This window comes from Mesocricetus auratus, unplaced genomic scaffold (genome assembly GCF_017639785.1).
Source record: "Mesocricetus auratus isolate SY011 unplaced genomic scaffold, BCM_Maur_2.0 Super-Scaffold_100024, whole genome shotgun sequence".
Classification (NCBI taxonomy): Eukaryota; Metazoa; Chordata; class Mammalia; order Rodentia; family Cricetidae; genus Mesocricetus; species Mesocricetus auratus.
The window spans coordinates 23,198,600-23,219,204 of NW_024429205.1; the positions used below are offsets into that span (position 1 = coordinate 23,198,600).

The 20,605-nt window shown below is 42.8% G+C and overlaps 1 protein-coding gene across 1 annotated transcript in view; it reads left to right on the top strand.

Moving 5' to 3' along the window:
* Positions 1 to 419: 419 nt before the first annotated feature.
* Positions 420 to 20,605, top strand: part of Lclat1 (lysocardiolipin acyltransferase 1) — a 101,023-nt gene continuing 80,837 nt past the window's right edge. Inside the window, exon 1 of the mRNA XM_005073574.4 lies at positions 420 to 587. The gene's annotated coding sequence lies outside the window, so the exon portion shown is untranslated. The remainder of the gene's footprint in view (positions 588 to 20,605) is intronic.

The following is a 20,605-nucleotide window of genomic DNA, read 5'->3' on the forward strand; positions in this document are numbered from 1 at the left end:
GCAACCTCAAAGGTCGAAGGTGTCTTTAGTTTCACACCACCTAGGACCATCTAGAACGACCGGGTTCTACAACTGGCTGGATGCTAATTTGCTCTTTGATTTGGGGCGTGAAAAGCAGGCTTTCAAGTGAGTGCCCCGCATTTGTTATCCCTTACGTTATCTCCGGAACGGAGAGCGACCTCGGCTGAGTTCCGATCTTGGTTTCCCCTCGCCCCAGCCGACTCTCTATCCCTGCCGGTCACCTGCCGCCGGCCAGACCAGGATCGGGGCACGGCCCCTTTAAAGGAGCCTCGGCGACGTCAGGGGTCTCTCCGGGTGGCGGAGCAGGGGCGGGGCGCCCAGCACAAGGACTTCTACGCAGTCCGGGGACGCCTCCGCGTCACAGCGCCCGCAGCCAATCAGGGATGAGCCTGACGGGACGCATTACTAAGGCGACGGGCTCGACGCCTCCCCGCTCCGGGATGAATTAGCGGCGGGTTCTGCTCGCAGCTTGTGACCCCCGCGGAGTCGCAGCCTCTTCCCCAGTGTCCCCGCGACGTCGCGCGTTTTTCCCCGGCGTGCCCCAGGCGCGCAGCCCGCCGTGTCAGGTGCGGGTTTCGGCGCGGGGAACATGGCGGCGGCCAGGGGATCCCTCGAGTGGGCGGAGGGGCAGCTGCGGCGTGGGCCGCTCTTCCCGAGCGCACGCTCTCCCCGGTGGGCCCCGGGGGCGGGCAGCCACTCGTGGGAGCTGGGTGGAGGATGATCAGGGCGGGCGACTCTGCAGAGCCGGAGGCCCCCGGAGCCGAGCGGGCTGCGGGACGAGGGCCGCCCCGTCTGTACCCACGGACAAGGCGCCTTCCTGCCCAGCCCACACCTTGGCGGCCCCGGGAGCTGCCGGGTCCCTACGGTGTGCCAGGTCCCAGGTGCACGAAGCTCCCCGGGGGCCGCCACGTGGGAGACCCACGAGAAAGTTGTCCAGGGCTCGAGCTGTCCGTGTGCTGCGGGTGCTGGAGGTGTGCGCGAGGTTTAGGTGGCAGGGAAGGTAGGCCACGCTGGAGGCTGACGGCGAGCCTGATTTTCCTGTCCGTCTTTTGGGGACATGCTTTTGCTAAGGGCCGGCCTTCCAGCTCTCGGACTCTCTTTCCACTCTGCCCGGTAGTGGTGCGACGGTAGGCGTGCCTCGCCACGCCCACCTAGCAGGTGTGGTCTTTCAGGGTGGATGTTAACGTCTGAGATTATGTTTGACCGGAAGCAATAAAGACGTGAGGTGTTTCCTTGTGGTTGTGGAACTGTTTTGTTGTCTCGTCCTTTCTTGAAGGATTAGTTGACTTTGAAGTTCAGTGCGACTTGAGTGGATGTAGACGAACCTGAGTGTTTGGCTATTCCAGTTTAAGTCCAAGAAAAGTATTGAAAAAAATGCTGGTGACGGAATTACCAAGATAAATGCTTCCCATTCATGTCCTTCACGTATTTCGTCAAAGAAACATCTTTGTAAAGTTTGTGTATTTAAAAATGTTATTTTTATTTGTGTATGTGAGGCTGCATTAGTTTATATGCACCATGCAAAGTGGAGACCTCCGGGAGCTGGAGTTACAGATGTTTTTGAGTCACCAGTGTGGGTGCTGGGAACCCAACCCTGGTCCCCTAAAAGAGCAATAAGTGCTCTTAACCATTGAGCTATAGGCCCAGCTCTTGAACTTGTGTGTTTTTGAATTAGTAAAAGAATTGAGTGTAAAAGAATTGAAAACTCACAGGAGCAGTTAGCTTCAGTCATCAAAAGCTACTGTCTCAAGTGCCCAGTGTACATCTGGCACTGTGATTCCCACATGGCTTCCACTTTAAGTTGAACAAGTGTTGGGTCCCTCTTTTCCCACCAGGTCTAAAGACTGGCTACTGCAGATGTCAGGAGGGGGCCTCTTCTAAACTGAATCTGGGGAGATAGGGTCAGTTTGATCTGGGGTTGGGGTAGAGGTTGTATGTAGGGATGACTAAGTTGCTTCTTAAAAATACAGTAGCTTATGTAGCTTCCGTGGGGTGTTTTGTCTCTGAATGGAGATGACAGTTCATTGAGGTTTTGGGAGGGGAGCAGTGCATTTAAAAGACTTAAAAACAGTGGTAAGAACTGACATGTGTTAGTGTTCGCTACTCTGCCTGGCAGTGTGTCAAGGGCCTGCTAAGTCTCAACTCAGTCCCTCAACACCAGTGTAAAGTGGTTACTTTGTAACAGAGGAGGAAACTGGAACACGTGGAAGTTTAAGTCATTTGTCCTAAACCATTCCACTAGCACTGTGAGTCCAGTTTGTGACCCCACCGCGCCCTTTTTTCTGTCTTGTACTGAGACTTGAAAGCAGGGACGTGCACATGCTAAGCAAGTGCTCCATCCCTAAACTGGTTTCTCTTTTTATTTTGAGATAGGGCCTCACTGATTGCCAAACTTAGCCTTGAACTCATTCTGTAGCCCAGGAAGGTCTTGAACTTGTGAAAATCTTCCTGCCTCAGCCCTCTCTGAACAGCTGAAATTACAGTGCTTCCACCACAAGGCCTGGCTCCTGTGCTCTTCCATAAAGTCACTGTGTGCAACCCTGGTCAAATCCTTTGAGAGAATAATTTGAAACTTTATAACTTTAAAAACAACAAACAAAAGCCAGGCGGTGGTGGTATGCACCTTTAATCCCACCACTTAAGAGGCAGAGTTGGGTAGATTTCTGTGAGTTCAAGGCTATCCTGGTCTAAAAAGCCAGCTACAGGACAGGCTTCAAAGCTACGGAAACCCCATCTCAAACAAACAAACAAACTAGAAATCTGTTTTTTAGTACAGTTCATTGCTAAGCTATACTGATAATTTTCATTTTTTGTTTTTTGTTTTTTCGAGACAGGGTTTCTCTGTATTGTTTTGGAGCCTGTCCTGGAACACGTTCTGGAGACCAGGCTGGCTTCAAACTCACAGAGATCCCCCTGCCTCTGCCTCCCAAGTGTTGGGATTAAAGGCGTGCGCCACCAATGCCCGACTCTAATAATTTTCTTAAGTTTTTCTTTTTTGTCCTTCCTTCCTTTTTTTTTTTTTTTTTTTTTTCTTCTTTGAGACAGGGTTTCTCTGTATAGCCCTGGCTGTCTTGGGACTCACTCTGTAGACCAGGCTTGCCTTAAACTCACAGAGATCTGCCTGCCTCTGTATCCTGAGTACTGGGATATTTTCTCAGTCTTTATAGAAAAAAATGACATAAATAGAAGTGGCCCGTGACAGTCATTGTTTCATTAACTCTTTCTGGAATCTTTCTGCCTCCTTGGAATATACAATTAATTCCTCATCTAATCCTTGAGTTCAAGGAGAGGCCCAAGTCCAATCTGAAGACTGTGGGAATGGATAGATGATTAACTTACAGCGTGCCACAGATGTCGCAGTATAGATACAGAGAACTGTGGAGACATGTGCTGGGATGGACCTAGCTCAGTGAGGGAGGGAGCGAGTCAGAGCAGGAGGGCCACTGGCTTCCACAAGTGCATAGGAGGGAACTCTGTCAAGGCAGGATACAGAGAGAGAATGTGTATCCTTTCTGGGAGAGAAACAGGAAAAGCTAGATCCAGGCTTGAATTCTTGGCTAATGCTGATTTTATGCTGTTGGCAGTAAGGGTTTCACAAGGACATTAAATCTAGAGTTAAACTAGGGTTGTTCTTTTCTATCAGCTGACCAATTGGAGTTCCTGGGAAGAGGAACCTCAGTTGAGAAAACTTCATCAGATGGCCTGTAGGCAAGTCTGTAGGTCAGATTCTTGATTAATGATTGATGTGGAAGTTGCTTGGGGGGCGGGGGTGTTGTCCATGGTCAGATAGTCCTGAGTTGGATAAGAAGGCTGAACCAGCCATGGGAAGCAAGCCAGTAAGCAGCATTTCTCCTTGGCCTCTGCTTCAGTTCTTGCCTCTAGGTTGGTGCCCTGACTCTTTCCTTAGTGACATACTGTGACAGAGAGTTGTAAGTCGAAATGAACCCTTTCTTCATCAATTGGCTTTGGTCATGGTGTTTTATGGCAACAGTAAAAATCCTAAGACATGGAGTAATCAACTTTCTGTTCTGCTTGTTTGTGTATTTATTGGGATTTTGAGGTAAGATCTCCCTCTATAGCTTAGGCTGGCCTGGAACTTGCTATGTAGTTGGCTTCAAACACAAGATTATCCTGTGCTGGGATTACAGACTAATACAAAGTACCATACCTCGGTATGTTCTGGAGAGGTGTCTTGGTAACAGAATGTAAAGAAGAGACAAGTTAAGGGCTATTTCATAATCTGGGCTTGTTGTATAGCCTGGCCATGAGCTGGGGCAGAGCTGAGTTCAGGTTCCTTATGTTTGGAAATCAGAATAGAATGTGAAGTAGATTGGGTGTGAAGAGCAGGAGGGTGTAAGAGGCAGAGGTGGGATTTCTGCAAAACAAAGTTGTATATTTTATAACTAATGCTTGGAAATTGGAGGGCCTGTTGACTGGTATAAGAAGAGGCTAGCTGGATTGTTTTGAGACTATTTTGTGAAATTATTTTTCTGATTACTTTCTCAGTGAGGTTTTTCTTTTTGTTTTGTTTGTTTGTTTGTTTGTTTGAGGAAGGGTTTCTCTGTATAGCCTGGCTGTCCTGGAGCTCATTTTGTAGACCAGGCTGGCCTCGAACTCAGATCTGCATGTCTCTGCCTCTTGAGTGCTGGGATTAAAGGCATTGCTCTCCTGAGTCTTTTTATTGGTGTATGAAAAGCTACAGGTTTTGTGTGATTTTATATCTTACTGGAAAGCTTTGTCAGAGTTAAGACTTATCTTATGGAATCTTTTGGGCTTTTCAATTGTAAGATCATATTTGCAAGTAGGGACAGTTGAGCTTCTTTTTTATGCTTGTCCCCTTTGTTTCTTTCTCTTCCCTTATTTCTCTGGCTATGATCTCAAATACTATTTTGAATAAAAGTGGTGAGAATGGATACTCAGGATGTGAATATACTTTGTCATTCAGCCAACCATAACATTTTGTTAATTGTGTTTATAAGTGAAGAAACAAGATTAATTGCCTAAAGTTATAAAGTTTGGAAATGTCTGTTATTCCTCCTCTCTAAGCCCTTTCCTTTCAGAAACTAAGAATATGCAGAGCCACATGCAGTGATATGTGCTGGTGGTCGTAGCACTTCGAGGCTGAGGCAGGAGGCTTGGTACTTTGAAGCCCCTCTGGGCCATATAGTAAACTCCAGCTCACTCAGGGCTACGTAATGAGACTTGTCTCAAAAACCCAAAATATGCACACAGTCAGGATACAGAACAGTTTTGCCATAAGGCCTCATTCTGTCGCCCTTGGTGGACATGTTCCCTCTCTTCCCTGACTTCTGAAAAGAACCAATCTGTTTTCTGTTTGTACAGTTTTGTCGCTGAAGGAATGTTATACTGGTGGATTTAAACAATATTCAGTCGGTGGGATTTGGCTGTTTTCCACCCCCATTTGGCATAATTCTCTCTGGATGCATTATAGCTATGCATGTTTTTTCTCACCCGTGCATTCCTTAGTCTCTTAGCACTTCTTCATAGGGATGCATACGCTGAAGGGCATCTGTGTTAGTTCCAGCGTTCGCCTCTTAGAAACAAGCTGCTATGAACATTTGTGTGTGTTTTATGTGAATGTAAATTTTTACTTCACTGGAGTAAATACCCAGCAGTGTAATTGCTGGGCCATATGGAGGTTGTGTAGATATATGGGTTTATTTCTGAACCCTCGGCTCTTTTCCCTGGATCTGTTTGTTTTTGTCACGTCAGTACCACACTATCTCCAAGGCTGTTGCTTTGTACTGAGTTTTGAAAATGGAAACAGGGATCCTTTTTTGTTCTTTAAAAATAATTTCCCATTCCATTTTTTAAAATCATTTTTAAATGTGTGTGTATATGAGTGAGAAAGCCTGTGCCACTCGATTGACCCAACTTATGTGACTCTTGCAGGGCACATATTGGCTTAAATGACATTGGTGGCTAGTGTCATCAGTTCTTAAAGCAGTGGGAACTTGTGGGAGGGCCTTATCTGTGTGGGAAGCTGACAGCTGACTGGTGATATCCATCCAACTCTAGGTCCCACCTGTTTAGTGTTCCTCTGTAATCCTTAGTCACCACTTTCTGCCTCAGCTGAGCTAAGTTTATTCTCACTCCCATACTCCATTTCCTGCTAGGGTTTGTCCGTTTTGTGCATTTAGTTGTCCTGTCTTGAACTTTCGTATATAATTTTGGCATGTCCCCCTACTTTCTCTATTGTTGCTGCTTTTGTAAGACGTAGGCTCCCCCTCTTCTTTATACTTGCATTACTTCAGTAGTGTATGGGTTGGTTTTAAAAATAGTAGCTTCTATTTATCGCATGTTTGATAAGCTGTATCTGATCTTTCTCTGGTTCTTGATATTGGGCTTAAAAAGCAAAAAAAAAAAAAAAAAACCAAGACAAAACAACAACAATAAAAACCTCTTGGAATGTTCTGGATGGTAGGAATATCTTTTGTTATCTCTAGTGTCTCTTGATCACACTGGGAACTTGTGCTAATGGTCTGTGTATCACAAAGACCAAAATTAGAACTTTCAGCAGCCCCCCTTTCCTATGCATGCTCCCCCAAGTCTCTGAGAAGGGGGGAGGAAACTAGATACTGAGTTTATTAGGGGGCTCATGGTTTAGCTAGTCCTATTTGGGTAATGCAAGTCTGAAACAGTGGTGAATGATTAAGGTGCAAGGCCATTGACACCGTGAGTTCCTGAGAGGCATGAGGCTTTGTGTCCACTCTCCCTCCCCAGACCTTTCTCAGTGTATTTCTTCTGCTGTTCCCGAGTTGAGCCTTTTATAGTGTAATAAAGCTGTGATTGTTTGATTGTTTAAGTATTGTGCTTTCACTGGTTCATGAGAATTATTATAGTGAATTACTGAACCAGAGAAAGAACTAGAGAAACTTAGTGTTTGTGGTTAAGTGGGCATTAGTGTAGCAAGCTGTAGATAGCTGAAGTAAGATGGTTGTGCTAGATTTCTTGCACTTTCCCATGTTAGATCTGATTTTGCCTGCAGACAACGAGTGTCAGTATCAAATAGAAATTGTAGGGTGCCTGGCTGGTGTCAGTATATTGTGTGCACCCTTTCAGGTATTGTGGGGCTGTGCTATGTGAATCATTTCATGTGGCACCTTAGGAAGGTAATGGCTGCTTTTATCTCCCTTGTCCCTTTTATAGGGAAGGTGTAGCCATATTAATAGTCCAGGGCCACAGAACTAGGGGCCGTTGGGAGAATTCCATGCTTTCTGACCACAGACCTCATTTCTTCACTCTCTGTGTTGAGCCAACTGCCATTCTTGCTTTAGAGAGTAAAACCCTCCTCTGACCTGGCAGCATTTCTTTTGATTTTTTTTTTTTTTGTTTTGAGGAAGGGCCTGCTTTGAAGCCCAGGGCCACGCCTGTACTCCTAAGTGCTGGCATGACAGGAATTGGGCCACAGAGCTTGACCATCATTTTTGAGCTCAGGAACTTTTCAGTTGCTCCCCTATTGCAGTACTCCTTAGGCAGCCATTCAAGGCCCAAAATGGTAATACTGCCCAGACTTCATATGGAACAAAATAATAACTGCAGTAGTTTTGGGTAGACGACTCCATTCTGTGTCTACAGGGGATGTGTTAGGGGTGGAATATGTGGGCTTTGAACCCTGGTAAAATGTAATGGGAGGTCAGAGTGTAGGAAAGAATGTTGGTATAAAAATGGCTCATACTGACCATGTAAGTCGTTCTTGGACAAACAGCTTCATGGAGCAGGGTGGTTTGAGTTTGTCCTCGAGAGACTGTAGGATTTTGAGATCTGTGGCTGGGTAGATGATGCTCCTAGGCAGGAAGAATGTGAGACAAGGGGGTTGAGGGGACTTTGGATTGAAGCTGATGGCAGAGACTGCCTTACCTTATCTGAAGGGAGCCTTTTCTTGGGCCAGGATCTGCTTTCCTGCCCCAAAATGAGTCTTGAAAAGCTGTGCTGTGTTTCCAGCTGCACGTTTGCCAGATCTTGGTTCTTGCCCTCCTTTTAAACACACTGAAGGCTGTTGTAGGGTCAACCAGCGATAAAGCTGGGTGAGCGTGTTAATCAGTCACAGTTTTACTAAAAACAAGGTGTGAAATACTGTGGAGGTTTACCTTTTTATATGCTGCCTGTACTTGCCAAAGGACACTTTAAATGAGAATAGTTCAAAAACTACTTTTGGTAGTGAAACTACTTTTGAAGTGAACATCAGAATAGGCAGTCTGAAGATGGTTGCATTCTTTAGGTTGGTTAAGTTCTCCTAAGTATTTTAAAGCCTTCTGTGTGTGAATGCACATTGTTACCCCTGTGTAATTAATTCTCTTGGCATTCAGAAGGGTAGGTTTGTGGTATCCCTTGTGATTCTTCAGAGCATAAGAATTTACTCCTGGTCATTTGTCCTCCTGCTTTGAAGACACAAGGAACTTTAGTTGCTTTTTTGTTTGAAGATTAGCTGTGTTGTATAACATTTATACACTTTGGGAAAAATATGTAAAGGACAATTAAAATCACATTATTCAGGTAGTTGCTAACCTTATTTATGTTGTATAACTTTTTAGATATACGACTTTGCACCCACTTTTTTCACTAACTTGTATTACCAGGATCTTTCCTGTGTCATGATTTTTTTTCTCCCCGTGCCTTCTATTAATATGTAAGCATCATTTGTAGAGTTTGGGAGAATTTCTTTCCTTGACTAACAATAGCATAATTTATTTACAGTTTTGTAAGTTGATCATTTTACTTCATTGATGGCTGTCTAACTGTAGCTTCACTGTTTAAAACTGATACCACAATAATCCTTTACACAGCTGTTGATCATAACTTAGCATTTCTCTGTTTTAATTGTGTGTGTGTGTGAGATGCGCATATAAGTGCAGGTGCTGGGAGAGGCCAGAGAAGGGCCCTGGCTGCCTTGGGGCTGGAGTTAGGGGACTGAGCCACAGGACTCACGTGCTGGGAGCTGAACTCCAAAGAACTCTAAGCACTCAGGACTGCCGCGCCATCACTCCAGCCCCCACTTCTCTATTTTTGGACATTTTACTCTTCTGATTTTCATATACACTTATTACTTCAGGAAGTTATTTATTCATGTGCACATTTATTGTGCTATTTCTCTATTTTTGGGCATTTTACTCTTCTGATTTTCATATATACTTACTACTCCAGGAAGTTAGTTATTCATGTCCACATTTATTGTGTCATTTCTTATTTTTGGGCATTTTACTCTTCTGATTTTCACATACACATATTACTCTAGGAAGTTATTTATTCATGTACACATTTATTGTGTCAGGGTTGAATTGATGGTCTCTCTTTCATTGAACACAACCCCAGCCATCAGTGATGATCTTTATTTTACAGCTCCTCATTTTTATGAGTATTTTTCTAAGACAGAAAATCTGAATGATATTTTTGGGTATAAACATATGCGCACTTAAAGTACCAGCAGCTTCCCTGTGCAGTCTTTTAAGGAAGTCCCGGCTGTCTTTAGTATCAGTGTGCTTGCCCTCTTTCCTCTGTGCTCGCTGTTGTAGACACTGCCACTGACAAATAGGAAGAAACTAGAAATTGAAAACATGCCTCACACTGCCTTAATTTCATTTTGTGTATTTTCTCATATGTGACTATTTTGATTCTTTGCCCATTTTTCCTCTTGTTATATTTTATTCTAATTCTTTAGTGCTTTCATCGTTTACATGTAACTCTTTAATTCATCTGGAATTTATTTTGATTTCATGGAATGAGAACATGGAAGGAGATTCAAGGGCTAGTGGGCCTTGAAATTGTCTGGAAAAATTTAGAGGGTAAAAATAAACTTGTTGCCTTTGGAGAGTGGTTTGTTCAGATTTATTTCAAGCCTTAGTTAGTATTTCCTAGCTCTACAGACCCTGCTTGTAAAGGGAAGGCCCTTCTGAGCTAGTGTAGCAGAGGAAAAGCTGGGTTCTTAAGGAGTGCATGTCAGATGTGTGCTTGCAGGTAGTTCAGGACAGACTGCAAACAATCTTATTTTACATACCAATCCCAGTTCCCTCTCCCTCCCACCCTCCCATGTCCCCCACTAGCCCTCCCATCCCACCCCTCCATCCATACGGGATCATCAGAATCTGACACATCATTTGAGACAGGACCTAGGCCCCCTCTCATGTGTCTGGGCTGAGAGAGTATCCCTCCATAGGGAATGGGCTACCAAAGTCCATTCATGCACTAGGAATAAATACTGGTTCCACTGCCAGAGGCCCCATAGATTGCCCAGGCCTCCTAACTGACATCTACATTCAGGGGCCATGGTTTGGTCCTATGCAGGTTCCCCAGATGTCAGAATGGAGTCAGTGAGCTCCCACTTGCTCAGGTCAGCTGTCTCTGTGGGTTCCCCCAGCATGGTCTTGACCCCTTTGTTCATCACTCCTCCCTCTCTATAGTTGGACTCCAGGAGATCGGCTCAGGAATTATACCCTCTTTATACAGAAGAGATGAAACTCTTGTTTTCAAAGTCTTTGCTGTGTGATAGTTTTTGTTGTTGTTTTTTATATACCTGATGAGATGCTAGAGTTTCAGTGGGAAAAAGGTTTATGACCTTGTAATCTAAAATCTGGAGTCTAAGATGCATTATTTTTTGGCAAAGGGTCTTGACATGGAGCTCTGGATTAGGATATAGAAGGGGAGGCAGAGGGACATAGTGCACAGATGAGCAGGGACAGTGACCACAGAGGCAGAGGTTGGAAGCTTTAAACACTTTTGCATGTGTGTGTCTTGCTTAATTGGTGTATATCTCTTAAAAGAGCATTAGCCAGCTTCTTTTATTTGATGCTTTTGCTTTGGTGCAAAGAATGACCGTGGCTGCTAGTGCGGAATCAGAAGAATGGCTATGTCTTATGTCCTAGGAAAAACGAGTGCCATAGAGTCTCAACACACATAGTTATTGCATTTGATAAATTGTCTTATTATTTATCTCTGTGGTATTTTGGCAACATAGGTTCTACACAAATATTTCTGATGAACCAGACCTTATGCATGTGTGAGAATTGCATATGTTTATATATGTTAATATATGTGTACATGTTTAAATTTATATGCAAGATGTTTGTGTTTAATGTATAATAAGTGTATTGTATATAATGCATACAAATATATACAAGATAGTTCTGAATAAAGAAAGTAGGCCAGGTACCTTTTGTAAGTAAAAAGAGTTTAGATTTCTTACAGGGGGTAGCAAGAGGGCTCAGCAGATAAAGGTACTTGCTGCCACGCCTGATAACCTGAGTTTGAGCCCTCGAATGCACACGGTAGAAGGAGAAAGCCAACTCCCACCAGTTGTATTGACTTCCACCGTGTGATGGATGTGCCCACATGTAAGCATAGACTTATCCACACAATAAATGAAAGAATGTAGATAAATCTATTATGACTTAAAATTACTATTATTATTGTTTGTATGTGTGTAGAATGCAGGCACACATGCCATGATGCACATATGGAGGTCAGAGGACAACTTTTGGAGTTTGTTCTCTCTTCCACATCATTTGTTCTGGGGATCAGATTCAGGGAATGAGGTTTGCACAGCGAGCACCTTTACCAACTAAGCCCTCTTGCCAGCCCAGGCTTTTGTTTTTTTTTAAGTTAGCTTGGGAAGTACAGAAGGGGGGGGGCGGTTGTGATGACTTGATTTTTCAATACCACTTGATTGTTCTGACTGGTAACCTGCACCCGTTGTTGACTATGCCTTTTTCATGCCTTTACTTGCCTTATAATTCTCCATAATTATAGTCTCAGAACTTTATGAAACTAGCAGACTTCTGTATTAACGTCCCTTCGTGGAATACGTGTCTACTGTTACGAGCAGCTTGATGAGTGAACGTGTGCATTGAAGGACTGGGCAGTTTGAGGACCCTGAACAGTGCCAGTCTTGTCACACTTGTTTGTAAAGGAATTGTGCTGCTGGCCTGAGTATTTATTTCCTCAGTTGCTGCAACTCTTTCTAAGGACTCCTAAGTGCACAGTGAAGATGAGGGGCCACGGGATGCTGGGCATGGGTGCTGACACCATCTTCATGGTGTCTACACTCTGAAGATGAACTTTGCAGATTTCAAAACCAAGTTTCCCTTCTTCATCCAGTGCCCAGTACTTAATTCCACCCAACCAGATTCACAAAGGCTTGATGCTTTACAAAAGCCAAGGGTCCCTGCATTAATATGCCTGAGGAGGTAGACCTTTTGATTGTAATTTGCTTTCACTGTTAGGAGTTTAGAACTGTGACTTCCTAATTCCAAAGTTGTCTAGAGTAATGGGGACTCAGACAAACATGAAAGTAAACACGTGTTAAGGATAGTCAATGTGGGATCAGGCACATGGCTTAACTGGCTCAAAGGAAAAGTACAGCAACCACAAATTTATGGGGGGTGGAGGAATGTGGAAATGGATCGCACGTGGAGCAGTCTGGTGGGGGAGGAGGGACATGGGAAAGGCTGAAAGTCAGGTGACTCTTTTACCTGCCAGTGGACTCTAGCGTCTCTCAGGTACCCGTGTTCAGGGCTGCGCAGTGACGTGGAGGGAGTGTTAGACATGGTGCTAGGTTTTCTTGATGTTTTTCCTCGCTTGTTACTGTGGATTGTGGAGGGTGGAGCTTTGGGGTATTTGCCTGTCACTATCGTGGTGGGCGGGGCTTTGGGGCATTTGTTACTGTGAACTGTGGTGAGCAGAGCTGTGAGGTGTTTGGGTTCATGTCTCTGGATACTCTTGGAACTCCATGACTTTTCATAGCTGTATCATGCTGTTGATGAAAAAATCATTTTAAAATAATTTGGCCTTAAATATTTGATTATATACAGACCTAGGTATAAATTTTCTTTGCTGGTTTTATAGAAACTTGATGATAATTTTCCCTTTGGATTTGTGGCTTTTTTTTTTCCCTGAGGGGGAGAGGGAACAGCTGGTGGTTACAGCAAGGAAAAAGCGTTAGTGCTGTGTCGTGTGTATGGCTTTTAAAGAAGGCATGAGTTGTACATGAAGTTAAGGCTGCGTAGAGGGCTGGAAGGAACCCAGGTTTTCCAGTAATAGCACTTGCCTGTCACAACACAGTGAATGCCACCCTTGGATCCACTACCTAACTTGTCACAAGTTTCCTTTAATTTCTCCTGAACATTTTGAATGTATGCTGAAGTGAACATTTTTACATTAATATGTGTGTTTTGTATAGTTGGGTACACTATTTCTAAAGCGAATATTTTTACATTAACATGTGTGTTTTGTATAGTAGGGTACAATATTTCTATATGAGTAAATGCTGAGTAGGTCTTTCCTTTTAATGTTTTTCTCTGATGTGATTTCTTCTGATATATGATGCCCTCTAGTGAATTTAGCCTTTCAGAAATGTGATTAAGCGGCAATAACCAGTACAGTGAAATCTTCACCAGGAGCATTCCAGCAATCCCTATATGCTGTATTCACATGGTAAGTTTCTGACCCCAACATATTTGAGCAAAGATTGACTGTCTCTGAGTCATCCTACTGACCTCAGTGACTGGCAGATGGTATTGAAAATCTCTTCAGCTCAAAGGCTCCAGTTAGACCAGGCATCCTGAGTGTCTTTACATTACTGCATTTAATTGTGTGGTTTCTTGTGAGTTTCAGTTGTAGAACTGGTGGTTTAAGCTGGACACAATTCTAGCACTTAGGAGCTCGAGATAGGAGGATCGCCAGTTCAAAGGCAGCCTGAGCTACATGGTGAGACCCTGTCATGAGTAAATAGAAGTGGCAGATTCTTAAGCATGTCTGAATGTGAGAATTGTTTTAGTTTTCATCCTACCACTTCTGTGCCAGACTGGTGCAGTCTTTCCTAAGTGGACTTTGTTTAAAACCTTTGAGAAGTGACTGCTCTTACAGGTGTCAAGTTCTTTCAAGATGTTCATAACTTTAAGGACTCTTTTGGTCTCTAGAGCCATTTAATCCCCTCTGTATTGGGTTGTATCCTTTTAGTTCTTATCTCTGACTAAATAGAAATTGATTTCTCTGTCTATAGATAAATTAATCTCAGATTAGAACTAGATGTTTAATATTCTAGGTTGTAGCTAGTTGCTAGTTGTTAATACTCAGGCCAGGCTTTGTTATATGGATACAATTTAGGATATATCCCATTACTGGGATAATAAAGCTAGCCTACAGAAAATCAGAGATGTTATTATTTACAAGGAAGATGTTTTATCTTTTCTAGAAAGTTGTATATTTTTTCTTTTCTTTTTTCTCTTTCTTTCTTTCTTTCTTTCTTTTTTTTTTTTTTTTTTTTTTTTTTTGGTTTTTCAAGACAGGGTTTCTCTGTATTGTTTTGGAGCCTGTCCTGGAACTCGATCTGTAGACCAGGCTGGCCTCGAACTCACAGTGATCCCCCTGCCTCTGCCTCCCGAGTGCTGGAATTAAAGGCATGTGCCACCAGTGCCTGGCTGAAAGTTGTATGTTTTTTTAAATGAAGCTCTCATTGGCTCCAGGGCATGTATGTGGTTCTTAACTTGTGTTTAATTGGGTTACAGATTGGTGATGACTATAATAACTCGACTGGCCCTTAAACTCCTCACTTTTCCATTTTCTGTGTACCTACAGATTAGTTGTCAACATGTCTCTCCACCTTCTAGTTGGAGTCAAAATGAGATATGAGAGGCAATTGATAAGTAACCAGACTAGAAGCTTTCCTAGTAGGCCAGTAGCTCAGAATGCCCAGCCTAGGATTTAAAGTCTGGAAGGACTGAGGAAGGTTCTGGAGAACATATCAATGAAAGGAGAAGCTGAGAAAAATCCCACCTGAGTCCATCTGCCTTTTGATGAAAACAGAACGTTGTCTTTTAAAGATTTTTCTAGCTGTGGAAAATGTCAAAAGGAACTTATGGTGTATAAATTAAGAAATAAATTGTGGTCTGAATCCTGTGGCCTATGATCTGGGAATTTAAAGTGAAGAGTGTGGGTGACAAGTAAAAAATAGGCATACGCCAGTCACAGAAGTGTCTGACAGAAAAGACAGGGTGATAGGAGGGGTCTCCCACAGTCTGGAAGAGTTAACACATAGGTTGGGGTGATAGGAGATAGGGTTACAGACCACAATTCCAAGTTAGGTTCTGTCCTCGGTGGTTGAAGACTGTGTTACTAATGCTGTTTCGGGGTACATGTGAGTCAGTTGGCTCTTGTAGGTTGATGTAAAAACTTGATCACTGCATGTCTTACAGTTCTAGTGAGAAAATGCTGACTTAGAAATGTGATACTTTGGAATGTCCTTGCTCATGAGCCAAGTATTGTCACATTTTTATTTGACAGCAAATTAGGCAAGTATCTGTAAAGTAGACCTATCATGAAACTATTCCCACCTCAAGTGTCATTAGTCTCATTGGCTTCTAAAAGTTAGGTAAGATTGAATTTAATTTTAAGAGCTTTTAATTAAGTAACTGTAGTAGCCACAAACTATAATCATTTTGCATAATATTTGTACCTAAGATTTGGTTTTGTATCACATAAGAATTAAAACCTATATGTCAAGATTCATACAGATTTTCTGACTTGAGTACATTGCAAAGGAGAAATGCTTTGTGGGATGTAGTTGGGTTGCCTAATTGCCCTGGTCTCCTTCCAGTTACACATCTTGTCTTCCGGGCGAGGTTCATTAGGGTTGTTTACAGGAGTCTAGGTGAAAGGGTATCTATAGGAGAGTGTGGACACCTTATCAATAGCTGCACCACTGAAGAAAGTGTCTCTCCTTCTTCCAGGAGCCCTTAACTACCTAGAAATTCTCAGAGGGGCGTGGGCCCTTGTGAGCCACCACCCACCATGTCAGGATGTTGACCGGCCTTGTGCAGGCTGCTGTGAGTTCAAGAGTTCCATGGCTGTGGGCTGTGTGAAAGGCAGCATCGCACAGCACTACCCCATCCTCCAGCCCTCTGATCTTTCCACCTTCCATCCCATGATATTCCCCGGGTCTTAGAGGGGATGATGGTCCTATTTATGGCGGAGGCATTGACAGTCACTTATTCCCAGCACTTTGATCATTTATGCATCTCTGTAGTTAGTACTGCCTACCAACCACAAAAAGAAACTTCTCTGACCAAAGCTGACAGCACTAAGGTGACTGCAGATTATGCCTGGGGTCTCTTGGCATTCCTTCTCCAAAACCACACACACACACACACACACAGAGAGAGAGAGAGAGAGAGAGAGAGAGAGAGGGAGGGAGGGAGGGAGGGAGGGAGGGAGGGAGGGCGGGCGGGGAGAGGGAGGGAGGGAGGGAGAAGAGAGAGAAATAAGAAAGGACTGATGGGGGAATATCATGAGAACTTGGTTTAAATATAAAACTGAAAGTCTTTGGTTTTACCCCCTCATCTCCCTCTCTGAGCCTAGTGGCCGTATCTCTAGAGTAAAAACAATACTTGCTTCCTGTATCAGTATCAGTTGAGGCAAAACATGAAGGCACATTGGCAGCTAGAAGAAATACTCTCTGGATATAAAGTGACATTACTTTTCTGTTGTGCTTTTGTATTTGTTGTAATGTGACTTTTACCTAGAAATTATGTGAATTCAAATGTTATTGAATGACATTTTGATCTACTGAACCACATTTGTTTGACTTTTTCCCCTCAGATGACTGTCACATCTTATCTGACTGCCTCCCTCCTTGTAAAACTAAGCCTTTCACCACGTAGAGGCAAAGTTTCCCATGTGTGCTGGCTACAGTGCTAGAGATGTAACAATGAACAGTATTGACAGCCTTTGTAAGATAAGGAAAATTACTATGACACAACATTGAATGAGCTCCTGAAAATGGTGTTAACAGGCCATTGGGAAGTAGGAGTGCAGGTCTGCAGCTGGTGCCCAAGCTTGGAACTCTGGTCATCTTGATGTGGGAATAACCAGAGTTACTTGTACCTGAACATATGAAACAATATCAAATGATTATTGCTTTGTGGACAGTTCCTTGTCGTTATCCTCTCTTGGCTATGTAGCCCCTCTACTTTCTCAACCCCATAGAAAGTTCCCACTTCCCTACCTCCCTTCTTTAGCATAACTGTTTGGAGGTTTCTGAAAGTGTGTTTCCTGGATTACAATCCCCATGAGTCATCCTATTGAGTTTTTTACATTCTGCATTGGGATCGATTGACATACTCACAACCATTAAAACCAAAGGAAAAGCCATTGACATCCTTAGAACTGAGAAGTGGTACAACCAGACTTGTGTTTGTCTACAGTATGAAGAAAGGACTAGGCATGTTGGCCATTTGACCAAGAATAAAGAAAGGATGTCAACAGCGGTGTGAGCAAAACATGAGTGTTTTGACAAAGGTGGTGGCAATGAGAATGATGGATTTAGGACTGGAGATAAAGTTATCAGGCCTCTGGATTTTTAGTGGGGTTAGAGAACGAGGGAAAGGGAAGAATAAAGTTGATTTGTAAGTTTCTTGGAAGAGCATCTGGGTAGATGCTGTGATTGTGTTTACTGAAATGGAGAAAGGTGGTGAGCATGGAACACGCAAGAGTATGATGAGGGCTTGGTTTGGAATGTGCTAGGTGGATAGAACCTTTAGACACTCACGCTCACTGTCAAAGTGTCCAATAAGCAAGAGTGGTACTCAGAGGAGAGGACTGTGCTGGGTATCCACAGAGAAAGATCACCATAAAGTTGCCATGGAGAAACAGAGCAGAAAGTAGTGAAGAGAAGACAGCTAAGCCCCAGGAGTAAAATGCCTCAGAATTTAGAGGCCTCATGTTAGAGGAAGAGCCACCCCAGCTGGTAGAAAGAACCATTGAGGTAGTGGTGTTACAAAAGCTGAGTGAGGCCAGCACGTCAAAGAGGGAGTAAATTGTGTAGAGGCGGATTAAATCTAAGAGGTAGATTAAAATGAGAGAAAAGTGGCCATTGGATGTAGCAACACGGGAGTGCCCTAGTTATGTCAGGGTAGTTTTGATGTGATGCCAGGGACAAAATAACTGCTTGTGACTGACTGAAGAGGAAGTGGTATTGAGGAAGCAGAAACTGCATGTAGCCACCTTAACCCTTCTCTGGATAGTGAGTTTAGATGGGTATACTGACTTATATGAAGAGTCCTAACAACCTATTCAGTAGGGTTTGCCTTGTGCAGAAAGGACTGAGGGAATTTAGCATTGGCGTTTGACCCCTGGTAACTTTTCCTTGGTTAGGAGTTAAGAGATTCTGAATATCAGAGGCATCTTCCATTTAAGAATAAAATTGAATATTCAATCTGGGTTAACTTCTAGAGTTAGCATTTTAATAAATTAAAAAAACAAATTACCTTTTCAGGAAAATAATTATAAGACTTGAAAATCATTCAAAGACTATTTCATTTTGAAACACTTAGAAATTCACTTTGTTCTTCTTCTTAAATTACAGTGTTGTAGTAAGACCAGCATCTAAATAGGGATTGTATTTGGCACTCACACGTGTCCTAAACTCAGCACTGTTTTTGTGGTTTTGATTTTTCCTTTAAAAATAGAATTGTAATTGCTGTAGGTCGGAGTTTTCCCCAAGCCTGTTATAATTAGCACTGGCTGCAACTTAACCCTAAATAATGTGTGTAATGAATCTAATAACACTTAACAAGCACTCCTACCATTCAATGGACACAAATAGAATTTGAATTAAAAAAAAAAACTTCCATAACATAACAGGAAGGGCACATAGCAATTTCAAGGTAAGTTAACACAGCTTCATTAACCCTTCATCGCAACCATTTGTGCTATGGTTAGAAGTTGCGTACTTTGGGATCATACAATCTTGTACTATGGTTAGAAGTTGGTCTTGTACTATAGTTAGAAGTCGCGTACTTTGGGATCATACGGTCTTGTACTATGGTTAGAAGTTGGTCTTGTACTATAGTTAGAAGTCGCGTACTTTGGGATCATGCGGTCTTGTGCTATGGTTAGAAGTTGGTCTTGTACTATAGTTAGAAGTCACGTACTTTGGGATCATGCGGTCTTGTGCTATGGTTAGAAGTCGTGTACTTTGGGATCATACGGTTTTATGCTATGGTTAGAAGTCGCGTACTTTGGGATCATACGGTTTTATGCTATGGTTAGAAGTCGAGTACTTTGGGATCATACGGTCTTGTACTATGGTTAGAAGTTGGTCTTGTACTATAGCTAGAAGTCACGTACTTTGGGATCATACGGTCTTGTGCTATGGTTAAAAGTCATGTACTTTGGGATCATGCGGTCTTGTACTATGGTTAGAAGTCGTGTACTTTGGGATCATGCGGTCTTGTACTATGGTTAGAAGTTGCGTACTTTGGGATCATACAGTCTTGTACTATGGTTAGAAGTTGGTCTTGTACTATAGTTAGAAGTCGCGTACTTTGGGATCATGCGGTCTTGTGCTATGGTTAAAAGTCATGTACTTTGGGATCATGCGGTCTTGTACTATGGTTAGAAGTCGTGTACTTTGGGATCATACGGTCTTGTACTATGGTTAGAAGTCGTGTACTTTGGGATCATATGGTTTTATGCTATGGTTAGAAGTTGCATACTTTGGGATCATACGGTCTTGTACTATGGTTAGAAGTTGGTCTTGTACTATAGTTAGAAGTCATGTACTTTGGGATCATGCGGTCTTGTGCTATGGTTAGAAGTTGGTCTTGTACTGTAGTTAGAAGTCACGTACTTTGGGATCATGTGGTCTTGTGCTATGGTTAGAAGTCACGTACTTTGGGATCATACGGTCTTGTATTATGGTTAGAAGTCATGCGCTTTGGGATCATACGGTCTTGTGTACAACTGCAGCCTACTCACACATTGAATATATTGCAGAGAAAGATCGTCACTAAGAATGCATTGCCATTGTTAGGCTCACTACATTGACCAATATGGATGCCTTTTTACAGTGGAAAGCAAGGCATTAATTTAGGACTTTAGTTAAAACATACCCTGTCTGGGGGACATACCAGCTTTTTGACTTTTTAAGTCATTAGAAACAAGAATGGTCTAAGAAGTAGATAAGCTGGAAGGTGAGATTGCTTATGGGATAAAGACTGGGTTGTTTTAGCCATAGCCTTAAATGACAGATTTTAAAATATTTAAGTATAAAATTAAGACATGAAATTTTTATTTCATAGTGTCAAAACATCACACCTGTAAGTAATAGAGAATTGCATGATAGTTCAGCATTTTTAACGAGTTATGAGCTTGTATTTTGTTTGATTAATCCATCAGCATTTATAATCAAATGTTTTTTAGCAGCTGTTACTCCTTCCTCAGCAATCAATTCAAAGACAACACAATAACATACAGTATCCAGACTCTCTGTGTATTTTCCATTGTTACATGGCTTTTTTAATTGCTCTATTTCTTTTCTTTTTTATTTCTTGAGGCACAGTTTCTTGAGGCTGTCCTGGAACTCGCTCTGAACATCAGGCTGGCCTTGAACTCACAGAGATCTGCCTGCCTCTGCCTCCAGAGTGCTGGGATTAAAGGCGTGCGTCACCACATCCAGCTACTCTATTTCCTTTTTAAGGACTTTATCCTTTTTCTTTTTTTCCCAAGCGTATGTTTATTTTTAAGCACATAGCAAACAGTTTAGAGGTTTTCTCCTCTGAATCTGCCTTTACTA